The following is a 13,804-nucleotide window of genomic DNA, read 5'->3' as shown; positions in this document are numbered from 1 at the left end:
GCTTCTGCTTCGGCCCGGCCCGGTCCCGGCCTTAGTAGCCACCTGGGGGTTGAACCCCCAGAGGGACGATCCGTGAGAGAGAGCAAGAGGCAAGAAGGGCTCGCGATGCCCGGTGCTCTGCTTCTCTCCCCAAGCAGCTCCAACGGCCAGCGCCGGGCCAGGCAGAAGCCAGGAGGCTTGACCTCCATTCAGGGCGCCCAGGAGGCCAGGAGGCGTGGTCCCTGGGTCACAGGCTGGAGAGGCCGCCCCGCCTGCAGCCCTGGGGCTTCGGACGCTGGACGCGGCAGGCAGCGCGGAGGTGCGTCCCGCGGCGCCACGGCGGCCGCCCATGGGGAGTGCGCCTGCGCCCGGCGCTGTGCCCCGGAAGTGGCCCCTTGTGCCCCGGAAGTGGCCCCTTGTGGCCCGCGGCGCTCAGGTAGGAGTCCTCGCGGGTCCCGTCCGCTGCTGCCGGAGAGCCCGCGCGAGCCGTCGGGAGCCGTCCTGGACGCTGCCGGCGGAGCCTGCGGGAGACCCAGCGCCCCCGGGGTCAGGCCGGGCTCAGAGAGGCTGCGACCCGAGGCTGCCACGCCGTTTCCCGGGCGCGGTTCTCTTCTTCGGCCCTTCATGGAAGCAGCGGCCTTCGCGGGCCCCTGTGCCGCCAGCAGACCGGGCCCCCTTGGCGGTGAGTGATGCGGGGGCTGTTGGGGTTTCCCGCTGCGAGTCTTCGCTGCCGGCGCGTGCCTGTTGCTCTCGGGTCCCGAAGGCGCGGGTGGAGTCGTGGTCTTGCTGTGCGGACGGTCGGTCTGGAACTTTCCCCAGTGTGCGAGCAGCTGTGCCAGAGCAGAGGGGCTCCGTCTCCTCCTGGAGCGGCCCCGCATTCCCGTCTGTTTGCGTTTTGATGGCCCAGCCGCCCTGCTCGAGACCCCCGAGACTGCTGACGGGGAGGAATAAGAGCGAAAACGCTCGTCTGTTTCCTGGTCTAGGAGGACAGTTTCCGGTTAACTGGCATTTGGTGTGATGTTAGCGCTCGGTGGGTTTTCAGTGAGAGGCCATTGTCAAGCCGAGGTTTACCTTCTGTTCCTGATTTGATGATTCCTTTTTTTTTTTTTTTTTTTTAATATCGCCAAAGCGGTGGGAGTTTTTGTGAAATAGGTTTTCTGTGTCTATAGGGATACTTTGTGGGCTTTCCCCATGTTTATTCTGTTCTGTGATATATTGATTGTGTATGGTAGCCATCCTTGCATTCCTGGAGTTGCACCCAGCGTGCTAAGCTTTGGTTGTGCTTCAGGAGCGCGTTTGGTAATATTTTGTTAAGGAATGTGACAGCGCAGTCATGACAGATACGTATGTGCCGTTTTCTTTATGATGCATTTGTTTTGGATGTTGGGAAAATGTTGGTCCGAAGGGATGAGATGGAAGATTTTTCCCCTTCGTCTCCTTTTTGGAAGGGTTTGCAAATCACGGGTTTTAACTATCCTTCCCACAGGAGTTCTGTGTTAATAGGCTAGGTGATGCATATAGTATCAAGTTCGATATAAACTCTAGTAGTTGGCCGTGATGTAGTATTTTATTTATAGCTATGTCTCCCCCCCCCTTTTTTTTTTTATAAAGTTCTTATTTGTTTATTTGAAATTCGGAGTTACATGCAGAGAGAGAGAAAGAGAAAGTAAGTCTTTCATCTGCTGGTCCTCTCCAAATTAGCGCAATGATGGGAGCTGAGCAGATCCGGAGCCAGTATTCAGGAGCCAGGGGCCCGGTGGCAGGTTCTCAGAATGGAGCACCAGATAAAGTCCCTGGCTTCTGTTTCAGCCTGGCCCAGCCCTGGCCTTTGTAGCCACCTGGGAGGAGGGCGAACCACCAGATGGGCAATCACTGAGAGAGAGCAAGAGTGCTTGCGATGCCCCATGCACTGCTTCTCTCCCCAAGTGGCTTCAAAGGCCAGCGCCGGGCCAGGCAGAAGCCAGGAGGCAAGAACTCCATTCAGGACTCCCAGGAGGGAAGGAGGCAGGATCCAAGTACCTGGGCCATCAGCGGCTGCCTCCCTGGTTCCCAACCTGGAGTAGCGGGACTGGAATCGGCTCTTGGGCGCCCCACACTGGACGTAGCAGCATGCAGATGTGTCCCATGGCGCCATGGCAGCTGCCTGTGGGGAGTGAATTTGCGCCCTGCGCTGTGACCAGGAATTGTACCCGTAGGTACATCTCCTGCTCAGCCATCCTCAGATGGAAGTCTGCTCCTCATCTGTTCCTGCCCAAAAGCCTGTTCAAGTCTTGAGGAGCCGTCCTCGATGCTGCTGGCGGAGCCTGAGTGAGACCCAGTGCCTCCGGGGTCAGGCCTGAATCAGAGACACTGCAGCCCGGGACAGCCGCATCAGTTACCTTGCCCTTCTGGAAATGTGTAGGCGCGGTCCTCTTCTTGGGCAGTCTGGAAGTCTACCCCTCGGGCCTCGGCTCCTGTTCCAGAGGAGCAGAAACGCTCTTTGGTGAGTTGGGCGCGATGGCCTTGCTGTCGTCACGGGGTAGGTGGGGCCTGGGGTGCAGATAGCAGGCAAGGGGTGTGCATGTGAGGGGTGGAGGGGAGAGGAGGAGGAGAGAGGCGGCCAAGGGAGATTCGGGAGGAGAGAGGAAGGGGGGAGAAGGAAAAGGTGGCGTGAAGGTGGGGTGGCGTGGAAGGAAGGGGAAGGAAGGCGTGTGGGGCAGCGTCGAGGGAGGGCGAGTGTGACAGGAGTGCCGGTGGGCGGGTGGAGGCGGGGGTTGGGAGAGGAAGAACTTTTCCCACGGCCCGGGTTCCGTTTTGGGGGTTTCCTGGCCCTGGCCGGAATCAGTCTTGGCCGCGTCCGTGAGAAGCGGCCTTGACTCCCGGCCTCTCTTCTCTGGGTGGTTCTGAACCGTAATGTGTGTGCGGGAAAACTGGCCTGGGGCACTCGAATTAACTTGCACGTAATCCGGTGAATTTTCACAGACTGCACACAAGGACTAGACAGCAGAAGCTTAGAGAAACCCCAGGAATCCCTTTGTGCTCTGTTCCAGCCTGTCCAAGGTTCTGACACCTCATGGTAAGTACTGGATTGTTTTTTCTTTTTAAAGACTGGTGTGAAAGGCAGAGTTACTGATGAGGCAGTGGTGGAGAGAGAGTCAGTGTATGGGTTCACACCCCAGGTGGCTACGATGTCCTGGGGCTGCGCCAGGCTGAAGCAGAAGCCAGGTACTTTATCCAGGACTCCAGTGTGGGTTCGGGTGCCCAAGTCCTTGGGCCTCTTGCTCTGCTTTCCTGGGCTTGTTAGCAGCCAGCTGGATCACGAGTGCAACCACCTGGGCATTTGGGGGTGGGGGCGGGCCGAGCCGTGGCAGAGTGGATGAAGCTGCTGCCTGAAGTAGCAGCATCCCATATGGGTGGTGGTTCAAGTCCCAGCACCTCCACTTCCGTCCCAGCACCTCCGCTTCCATTCCAGCTCTGCTGTGGCCCGGCCCAGCAGTAGAAGAGTACCCAAGTCCTTGGTCTCCTGCAACTGTTTGGGAATCCTGGAGGAAGCTGCAGGCTCCTGCTTCAAATCTGCTCAGGCTGAAAATGGAGAGAAGTGGAGAAAGTTTACAGGTGGCACTGATGGCTTGATGGAAATGAAGGAGTGAGAATGATGCTAGGGTTTGACTTGAGCTGCTGGTGAAATGGTGGGTCAGTTATTGCAGGGGAAGATAGGGGGCCAGAGCAAGAGGTTTCATGGGGAAATCAGCAGTTTGGTTTTGATACATTGAGTTTCCTGTGTGTGTGGTTGTGGTTGTGTAAGGACAGATGTTGATGGAATGGTATGACTTTTTATTTTAGACAATTGGGATAGATTTAAATCCAGAGTGAATTTCTGGGAGCAGCTATTGCAGTTATGTAGGTGACACGATGAGACTCTGAACTGGGACAGTGGCTGTGCAGGGGGAGGATGTGCAAGGTCTGTGTGAAATAGGACCAGTTGGCCTTAGTGACAGTTCAGTTGTAGCTACTGGTACAACTTAACCAATTGAACTTAGGTAACATTGGTGGTTCAGGATAACTCTTAGTTCTAATGCTTGGTGATTAGTGGTGCCGGCCTGTCAGGAGAAGGAAGAAGGGAGTGAGTGAGCTCAGCCCAGGAGGTGTGGAGTTTTCCGCCTGTGGGCTCTCACAGGGAAGACACCTGGCAGCCTGCCTGGGCCGTGAGCATGGAAAGGGAGACTCACTGCTCCTAGGATGTCAGATGTGTGTATGATTGCTTTGGAACCTTAAGAGTTGCTGCTTTAGCTTCAGACTTAGTAATCTGGGGTTGCATTGAGAAAAACAGCATTGAAAGAAATGCTCCCCAAGGAAATTAGATATTGCATTCTAGGATCACAAAACAGTTAGTGCTTTATGATCCACTTGTTCTGCAATCTTCTACTCTAAAGAAATAAAAATGCAAACAAACATTCACGTGCAAAGATGTTTAAAGTCACCTTAGTTGTAATGAAGAATGGGATAAATGCACAGAAGGTAATCCTCCATGTTAGCATGCTCATTCTAGTGAAGGGGTTATGGTGGCTTTTATCCTCTCCTCTTTGAATGATTGTGATTTACAGTTTTTCAAAACTGAGCATGTCTTCCTTTCTGATGAGGGAGGAAAAATGAAGTTAGGAATAATATATACATGGAAAAGAATAATATATAAGTAAGTAGCAAATTCTGCTGCATCCATAGAGTAAAATGTTAGAAAGCTATTTAGTTTTTTAAGATTGTATGGATGTAAGTAGGTATGTATGTATTTGAGAGGCAGAGTTACAGACAGTGAGAGGGAGAGACAGAGAGAAAGGCCTTCCGTCTGGTGGTTCACTCCCCAAATGGCCACAACGGCTGGAGCTGTGCCGATCCGAAGCCAGGAGCCAGGAGCTTCTTCCTGTCTCCGGCATGACTGCAGGGGCCCAAGGACTTGAGCCATCTTCCCCTGCTTTCCCAGGCCATAGCAGAGAGCTGGATTGGAAGAGGAGCAGCTGGGACTAGAACCGGCGCCCACATGGGATGCAGGCGCTGCAGGCGGAGGATTAACCCACCCACCCACAACGGCAGCCCCGAAAGCTATTTCTTTTGTTATGAAAAGTTTTTAAGTAGGTGGGTAAATGCTTATAAAGTGTTAAGGATCACCTCTTAGTTGAGCCTGTGATTATATGAGCATATACGTCTTCTGTTGGCAAGCTGGCATCAAAAGGGGTTTTCGTGGGATTGATTTTGAATACTTGTTTTCTTATTTTCCAAAATAGTTTTAAATACATTTATTTTCCTTTTTCTTTTTTAATAGATTTTTTGACCTCTCTTTTAACTTGAAAAATTTTGTTCTATTCCTGTTGATGCTACCATTTGAGAAACTACACATATGCTCTACTGTACCAACATACACACATACTTCAGTTTTTCAACTTCTATTTAATAACTATAAATTTCCAAAGCACAATGTTTGGATTATAGCGGCTTTTCCCCCAGTAACATCCATCCCACCCGCAACCATCCCATCCCCCACTCCTCCTCCCATCCCGTTCTTCATCAAAATTCATTTGCAATTCTCTTCATGTATAGAAGATCAAATTAGTATATACTAAGTAAAGATTCCAACAGACTGCACCCACACAGACACACAAAGTATAGAGTACTGTTTGAGTAGTAGTTTTAGCATTCATTCACAGAGTACAACACATTAAGGACAGAGATGTTACATGGGGAGTAAGTGCACAGTGACTCCTGTTGTTGATTTAACAATGGACACTCTTATTGATGACGTCAGTAATCACCAGAGGTTCTTGTCATGAGCTGCCAAGGCTATGGAAGTTCCTCTGGAGTTCACCAACTCTGATCTTCTTTAGACAAGGCCAGAGTCAAAGTGGAAGTTCTCTCCTCCCTTCAGAGAAAAGTACCTCCTCCTTTGCTGGCCTGTTCTTTCCTCTGGGATCTCACTCACAGCGTTCTTAAATTTAGGTCATTTTTTTCTTTTGCCAGAGTGTCTTGACTTCCCATGCCTGAAATACTCTCATGGGCTTTTTAGCCAGATCCGAATGCCTTAGGGGCCGATTCGGAGGCCAGAGTGCTGTTTAGGGCTTTGGCCGTTCTATGAGTCTGCTGTGTATCCTGCTTCCCATGTTGGATTGTTTTCTCCTTTTTAATTCTATCAGTTAGTAGAAGCAGACAGTAGACTTGTTTATGTGATCCCTTTGACATTTAATCCTCTCATTATGATCAATTATGAACTGAAACTGATCACTTTAGACTAGTAAGATGGCATTGGTACATGCCACATTGATGGGATTGAATTGGAATCCCCTGGCACGTTTCTAGCTCTACCATTAAGGGTAAGTCTGAGTGAGCATGTGCCGAACTGTACATCTCCTCCCTCTCTTATTCCCACTCTTATATTTAACAGGGGTCACTTTTCAGTTGAATTTAAACACCTAAGAATAATTGTGTGTAAATTAAAGAGTTCAGCCAATGGTAAGAAGTAGAACAAACAAATACTAAAAGGAATAAAGTAGTAAGGTGTTCCTGGACAGTCAGGACAAGGGCTGATCAAGTCATTGTTTCTCATCTGAGATATTTCTATCACCAAACATTTTCTACCAGTGATATTCAACCTTTTTTTTTTTTAAGATGTATTTATTTATTCATGTGAAAGGCAGAATTACAGAGAGGCAGAGGCAGACAGAGAGGTCTTCCATCTGCTGGTTCACTCCCCAGATGGCCACAATGGTCAGAGCTATGCCGATTCAAAGGCGGGAGCCAGGACCTTCTGGGTCTCCCATGTGGGTGCAGGGGACCAAGGACTTGAGCCATCTTTTGCTGCTTTCCCAGGCCACAGTAGAGAGCTGGATCGGAAGTGGGGCATATGGGATTCGAACCGGCACCCATATGGGATGCCGATGCTGCAGGTGGCAGCTGTATCTGCTACGCCACAGCGCCAGCCCCTCAACCTCTATCGTTTTTACCTTCAGCTTTTGGAACGTTTTCGGCCGTCATTACTTCCAATATTGCCCCTGTTCCTTCCTTTCTTCTAGTATTCCTGCTTTGTGTGTGTCATACCTTTGTAATTGTCCCATAATCTTAGGCATTCCATTAGCGTTTTCCCCATTTCTTTCTTTGGCTTTTAGTTTAGGAAGTTTTTATCGATACACACCCGCTCACGGATTGTCTTCTCTCTAGTGTCTAGTCTGATAATGAGCCCCTCCAAGACATTCTTCGTTTCTGTCTCAGTGGTTGTTTTGATCTGGCGGCCCCTTTTGATTCTTTGAGAGTTTCCATCTATCTGTGTGCATTATTCACGTGGTCCTGTATATCGTCCAATTTTTCTATTACAGTTGTGTTAATAACCCAGTCAGACAGCTCCAGAATCTTTGCCATGGTAGGGCCTGGTTTTGATGCTTGCTTTGTCTCTTCAGACTGCATTTTTCTTGCTTTAACTTTTTTTTTTTTTTTTTTCTGAAAGCTGGACACAATGTATCAGGTAATAGAAAGCAAAGTAAGCAGGTCACTTAGTGTGAGGTTTATGTTCCTCTGGGTGGGAGTTAGGCTATTTAATGTTTGCTTTGCTGTAGGTATCAGAGGTTTCATTTTCCTTTTGGGCCTTTATTTTGGTGTCTCGCACTCTTTTTTGGGGTTTCCCTAGAAATTCCTTCTTAAATAGAACCTGTGTCTGGTATAGATCTGGAGCCCGGGTGATGTGCTAAAGTATTGAAGGAAGAAAGCATGTATAATCTTAGGATTGAATATTTGGTTTCATTGGCCTACACCCCTAGCCTGTAGCTTTCACAATACTTTTCTAGCCTTTTTCTTTGCTCTTTTATCCCCTGTGTAAGACAGCAAGTCTTCCAGGGGCAGGAGTTGGTTAATTGCCCTTCCCCAAGGTCGATTAGGCTCTAAGGTAGAGTGGTCTCCTTGTTCTCAAGTGGAGAACATATAGGCAGGGCTATTTCAAAATGATGGCCTTTCCTCTCCCCTGCGGTCTGTATATGTATGTGTGGTGTACATGGCCCGTAATTTCTTTCTTCAGTCTTCAGGAGAGCGGCATTTTGGTTGATTGCCTATCTTTGCTGTTGTGAAATGAGCTGCAGTAAATATGACTCTTCCATATGCTGATTTCCTTTCCCTTGTGTATATTCCCCGGGGTGGAACGGCTGGTTTGTCTATATTCAGGTTTCTGAGGTTTCTCATACTGTCTCCCACAGTGGCTATACCAGTTTACATTCCCACCAACAGCGGAGCAGGCCGCCTTTCCCCCCCTGACATCCTCAAGGCTGTTGTAGTATCGCTGTGCATTTCCCTGATGGCTAGTGACCCTGAGCATTTTTGCATGTGTTTGTTGGCCATTTGGATTTCCTTTCTTGAACCATGCCTGCGGAAGTCCTTGGCCCGTTTCTTGAGTGGGTGGTTTGTTTTGCTGCTGTTGAGTTTCTTGAAAACCTCTGGTAGTGAATCCTTTACCAGCTGCATACTTTGCAGATAATTTCTCCCATTCTGTTAGTTGCCTCTGCGCTTTGCCGAGTGTTTTGCTTGCAGTGCAGAAGCTTCTCAATTTGGTTTTTTGCTTTTTGCCCTCTTCTATTCCTTTCTTTAATCTGTTGTGATTCTCAGCTAGTGGACATCCTTGGTTGAAATGGTCCCCAGAGCCTGTATTTTCTTTGTAGCTATGTGGACGGGATTGGTCCTAGACGTTCTTTCTGAGCCACGGCACTGTCTGCGTATACAAAGGCTGTTGATTTTCTATCCTGCCACTTTACCAAACTCTACTCTGAGTTTCGATAGTCTCTCAGTGGAGTCGTGTGGATCTCCTCTGTATGGAATCATGTCCTCTGCCAATAGTGATAGTTTGACTTCCTCCCTCCCAATTTGTATCTAACGTTGAGAAAGGAGAGAAAAAGTACCAACGTGATAACGGGCACGTAGAAAATGCCAAGAGGGACCTTTACGTATTCTATCGTGCTTTGTGGAAGACACGGTTTGTCCTAGTTCAAGCATGCTCCATCCATTAAATGCAGGCCTAGACTGTGGAGGGCGGAGGTTGGGGAGCAGACCTGTGTTCAGTGGAGAACTCTGTAGATCACAGGTGTCTCAAGTCCCTGTGCGAGTGGGTACCCAAGTGTCTGAATAAATAAACTACATTGATTTCCTCATGCGTAAGTCATAGATAATACCACACGGAACGTTTCTAAGGTAGAAGAGAAAGAATGGGTACCAACACCTTTTTTTTTTTTTTTTTTGACAGGCAGAGTGGACAGTGAGAGAGAGAGACAGAGAGAAAGGTCTTCCTTTGCCATTGGTTCACCCTCCAGTGGCTGCCGCTGATCCAAAGGCAGGAGCCAGGTACTTATCCTGGTCTCCCATGCGGGTACAGGGCCCAAGGACTCGGGCCATCCTCTACTGCACTCCTGGGCCATAGCAGAGAGCTGGCCTGGAAGAGGGAGCAACCGGGACAGAATCCGGCACCCTGACCGGGACTAGAACCTGGTGTGCTGGCGCCACTAGGTGGAGGATTAGCCTAGTGAGCGCGCGTTGCCTGCCACCAACACCTTTTCTAAGAGTGAGTTAAATTCCTTTTCAAATTCTATGTTAATAGGGTAGGTAATGTATATAATATCAAATTGTAATGAACTGTAATAGTTGGCCTTGATGTAGTATTTTATTTAAAGCTATGTCTTCCTTTTCTTAATTTTTTATTTTTTTTGAAGATCTTATTTATATGAAATTCAGGGAGGGCTGGAGGGAGGGAGAGAGAGGGGGAGAGAGAGAGAGAGAGAGAGAGAGAGAGAGAGAATCGCTATCGAGAGGTCTTCCATCTGCTGGTCTGCTACCCAATTGGCTGCAATGGGCAGGCCTGAGCGGATCTGAAGCCAGGAGCCAGGAGCCTCCCCGGGGTGTACCGCATGGGTGCAGGGGCCCAAGGATTTGGGCCCTCTTCTGCAGAGAGCTGCACCGGAAGTGGAGCAGCTGGGACTCGAACCTGCGCCCATGTGGATGCAGGCGCTGCGGGCGGTGGCTTTACCCGCTCCCCCACAGCGCCGGCCCCTCCTGGGAGCCTTTCCCCGTGGGATCCAGCTGTCTGCTGCCATGCCTGGGAAAGCAGAGGGAGACGGCCCAAGGACTCAGGCCCCTGAACCCAGAGTGGAGCACCGGATACAGTCCCGGGCTTCTGCTTCGGCCCGGCCCGGTCCCGGCCTTAGTAGCCACCTGGGGGTTGAACCCCCAGAGGGACGATCCGTGAGAGAGAGCAAGAGGCAAGAAGGGCTCGCGATGCCCGGTGCTCTGCTTCTCTCCCCAAGCAGCTCCAACGGCCAGCGCCGGGCCAGGCAGAAGCCAGGAGGCTTGACCTCCATTCAGGGCGCCCAGGAGGCCGGGAGGCGTGGTCCCTGGGTCACAGGCTGGAGAGGCCGCCCCGCCTGCAGCCCTGGGGCTTCGGACGCTGGACGCGGCAGGCAGCGCGGAGGTGCGTCCCGCGGCGCCACGGCGGCCGCCCATGGGGAGTGCGCCTGCGCCCGGCGCTGTGCCCCGGAAGTGGCCCCTTGTGCCCCGGAAGTGGCCCCTTGTGGCCCGCGGCGCTCAGGTAGGAGTCCTCGCGGGTCCCGTCCGCTGCTGCCGGAGAGCCCGCGCGAGCCGTCGGGAGCCGTCCTGGACGCTGCCGGCGGAGCCTGCGGGAGACCCAGCGCCCCCGGGGTCAGGCCGGGCTCAGAGAGGCTGCGGCCCGAGGCTGCCGCGCCGTTTCCCGGGCGCGGTTCTCTTCTTCGGCCCTTCGTGGAAGCAGCGGCCTTCGCGGGCCCCTGTGCCGCCAGCAGACCGGGCCCCCTTGGCGGTGAGTGATGCGGGGGCTGTTGGGGTTTCCCGCTGCGAGTCTTCGCTGCCGGCGCGTGCCTGTTGCTCTCGGGTCCCGAAGGCGCGGGTGGAGTCGTGGTCTTGCTGTGCGGACGGTCGGTCTGGAACTTTCCCCAGTGTGCGAGCAGCTGTGCCAGAGCAGAGGGGCTCCGTCTCCTCCTGGAGCGGCCCCGCGTTCCCGTCTGTTTGCGTTTTGATGGCCCAGCCGCCCTGCTCGAGACCCCCGAGACTGCTGACGGGGAGGAATAAGAGCGAAAACGCTCGTCTGTTTCCTGGTCTAGGAGGACAGTTTCCGGTTAACTGGCATTTGGTGTGATGTTAGCGCTCGGTGGGTTTTCAGTGAGAGGCCATTGTCAAGCCGAGGTTTACCTTCTGTTCCTGATTTGATGATTCCTTTTTTTTTTTTTTTTTAATATCGCCAAAGCGGTGGGAGTTTTTGTGAAATAGGTTTTCTGTGTCTATAGGGATACTTTGTGGGCTTTCCCCATGTTTATTCTGTTCTGTGATATATTGATTGTGTATGGTAGCCATCCTTGCATTCCTGGAGTTGCACCCAGCGTGCTAAGCTTTGGTTGTGCTTCAGGAGCGCGTTTGGTAATATTTTGTTAAGGAATGTGACAGCGCAGTCATGACAGATACGTATGTGCCGTTTTCTTTATGATGCATTTGTTTTGGATGTTGGGAAAATGTTGGTCCGAAGGGATGAGATGGAAGATTTTTCCCCTTCGTCTCCTTTTTGGAAGGGTTTGCAAATCACGGGTTTTAACTATCCTTCCCACAGGAGTTCTGTGTTAATAGGCTAGGTGATGCATATAGTATCAAGTTCGATATAAACTCTAGTAGTTGGCCGTGATGTAGTATTTTATTTATAGCTATGTCTCCCCCCCCTTTTTTTTTTTATAAAGTTCTTATTTGTTTATTTGAAATTCGGAGTTACATGCAGAGAGAGAGAAAGAGAAAGTAAGTCTTTCATCTGCTGGTCCTCTCCAAATTAGCGCAATGATGGGAGCTGAGCAGATCCGGAGCCAGTATTCAGGAGCCAGGGGCCCGGTGGCAGGTTCTCAGAATGGAGCACCAGATAAAGTCCCTGGCTTCTGTTTCAGCCTGGCCCAGCCCTGGCCTTTGTAGCCACCTGGGAGGAGGGCGAACCACCAGATGGGCAATCACTGAGAGAGAGCAAGAGTGCTTGCGATGCCCCATGCACTGCTTCTCTCCCCAAGTGGCTTCAAAGGCCAGCGCCGGGCCAGGCAGAAGCCAGGAGGCAAGAACTCCATTCAGGACTCCCAGGAGGGAAGGAGGCAGGATCCAAGTACCTGGGCCATCAGCGGCTGCCTCCCTGGTTCCCAACCTGGAGTAGCGGGACTGGAATCGGCTCTTGGGCGCCCCACACTGGACGTAGCAGCATGCAGATGTGTCCCATGGCGCCATGGCAGCTGCCTGTGGGGAGTGAATTTGCGCCCTGCGCTGTGACCAGGAATTGTACCCGTAGGTACATCTCCTGCTCAGCCATCCTCAGATGGAAGTCTGCTCCTCATCTGTTCCTGCCCAAAAGCCTGTTCAAGTCTTGAGGAGCCGTCCTCGATGCTGCTGGCGGAGCCTGAGTGAGACCCAGTGCCTCCGGGGTCAGGCCTGAATCAGAGACACTGCAGCCCGGGACAGCCGCATCAGTTACCTTGCCCTTCTGGAAATGTGTAGGCGCGATCCTCTTCTTGGGCAGTCTGGAAGTCTACCCCTCGGGCCTCGGCTCCTGTTCCAGAGGAGCAGAAACGCTCTTTGGTGAGTTGGGCGCGATGGCCTTGCTGTCGTCACGGGGTAGGTGGGGCCTGGGGTGCAGATAGCAGGCAAGGGGTGTGCATGTGAGGGGTGGAGGGGAGAGGAGGAGGAGAGAGGCGGCCAAGGGAGATTCGGGAGGAGAGAGGAAGGGGGGAGAAGGAAAAGGTGGCGTGAAGGTGGGGTGGCGTGGAAGGAAGGGGAAGGAAGGCGTGTGGGGCAGCGTCGAGGGAGGGCGAGTGTGACAGGAGTGCCGGTGGGCGGGTGGAGGCGGGGGTTGGGAGAGGAAGAACTTTTCCCACGGCCCGGGTTCCGTTTTGGGGGTTTCCTGGCCCTGGCCGGAATCAGTCTTGGCCGCGTCCGTGAGAAGCGGCCTTGACTCCCGGCCTCTCTTCTCTGGGTGGTTCTGAACCGTAATGTGTGTGCGGGAAAACTGGCCTGGGGCACTCGAATTAACTTGCACGTAATCCGGTGAATTTTCACAGACTGCACACAAGGACTAGACAGCAGAAGCTTAGAGAAACCCCAGGAATCCCTTTGTGCTCTGTTCCAGCCTGTCCAAGGTTCTGACACCTCATGGTAAGTACTGGATTGTTTTTTCTTTTTAAAGACTGGTGTGAAAGGCAGAGTTACTGATGAGGCAGTGGTGGAGAGAGAGTCAGTGTATGGGTTCACACCCCAGGTGGCTACGATGTCCTGGGGCTGCGCCAGGCTGAAGCAGAAGCCAGGTACTTTATCCAGGACTCCAGTGTGGGTTCGGGTGCCCAAGTCCTTGGGCCTCTTGCTCTGCTTTCCTGGGCTTGTTAGCAGCCAGCTGGATCACGAGTGCAACCACCTGGGCATTTGGGGGTGGGGGCGGGCCGAGCCGTGGCAGAGTGGATGAAGCTGCTGCCTGAAGTAGCAGCATCCCATATGGGTGGTGGTTCAAGTCCCAGCACCTCCACTTCCGTCCCAGCACCTCCGCTTCCATTCCAGCTCTGCTGTGGCCCGGCCCAGCAGTAGAAGAGTACCCAAGTCCTTGGTCTCCTGCAACTGTTTGGGAATCCTGGAGGAAGCTGCAGGCTCCTGCTTCAAATCTGCTCAGGCTGAAAATGGAGAGAAGTGGAGAAAGTTTACAGGTGGCACTGATGGCTTGATGGAAATGAAGGAGTGAGAATGATGCTAGGGTTTGACTTGAGCTGCTGGTGAAATGGTGGGTCAGTTATTGCAGGGG

The 13,804-nt window shown here is 52.1% G+C and overlaps 1 protein-coding gene and 1 long non-coding RNA gene across 25 annotated transcripts in view; both read left to right on the top strand.

Annotated features, from left to right (window-relative positions):
- Nucleotides 1-402: 402 nt before the first annotated feature.
- On the top strand, nucleotides 403-9,649 carry LOC149124931 (uncharacterized). The gene is made up of 4 exons (XR_016211748.1): nucleotides 403-661; nucleotides 2,175-2,461; nucleotides 2,941-3,034; nucleotides 9,221-9,649. It is a non-coding gene; the product is annotated as an uncharacterized LOC149124931 (long non-coding RNA).
- Nucleotides 9,650-12,523: 2,874 nt separating this feature from the next.
- LOC138843571 (rho GTPase-activating protein 20) overlaps nucleotides 12,524-13,804 on the top strand; it is a 95,331-nt gene continuing 94,050 nt past the window's right edge. For all 24 annotated transcript variants that reach the window (XR_016211741.1, XR_016211742.1, XR_016211743.1 and 21 more), the window contains exons 1-2: nucleotides 12,524-12,597; nucleotides 13,077-13,170. The gene's annotated coding sequence lies outside the window, so the exon portion shown is untranslated. The remainder of the gene's footprint in view (nucleotides 12,598-13,076; nucleotides 13,171-13,804) is intronic.

Source organism: Oryctolagus cuniculus, chromosome 8 (genome assembly GCF_051225735.1).
Source record: "Oryctolagus cuniculus isolate XC-2025 breed Fujian yellow rabbit chromosome 8, ASM5122573v1, whole genome shotgun sequence".
Classification (NCBI taxonomy): Eukaryota; Metazoa; Chordata; class Mammalia; order Lagomorpha; family Leporidae; genus Oryctolagus; species Oryctolagus cuniculus.
Note: the sequence above shows the minus strand (reverse complement) of the source record. Positions and strands in the feature narration are given on the sequence as shown.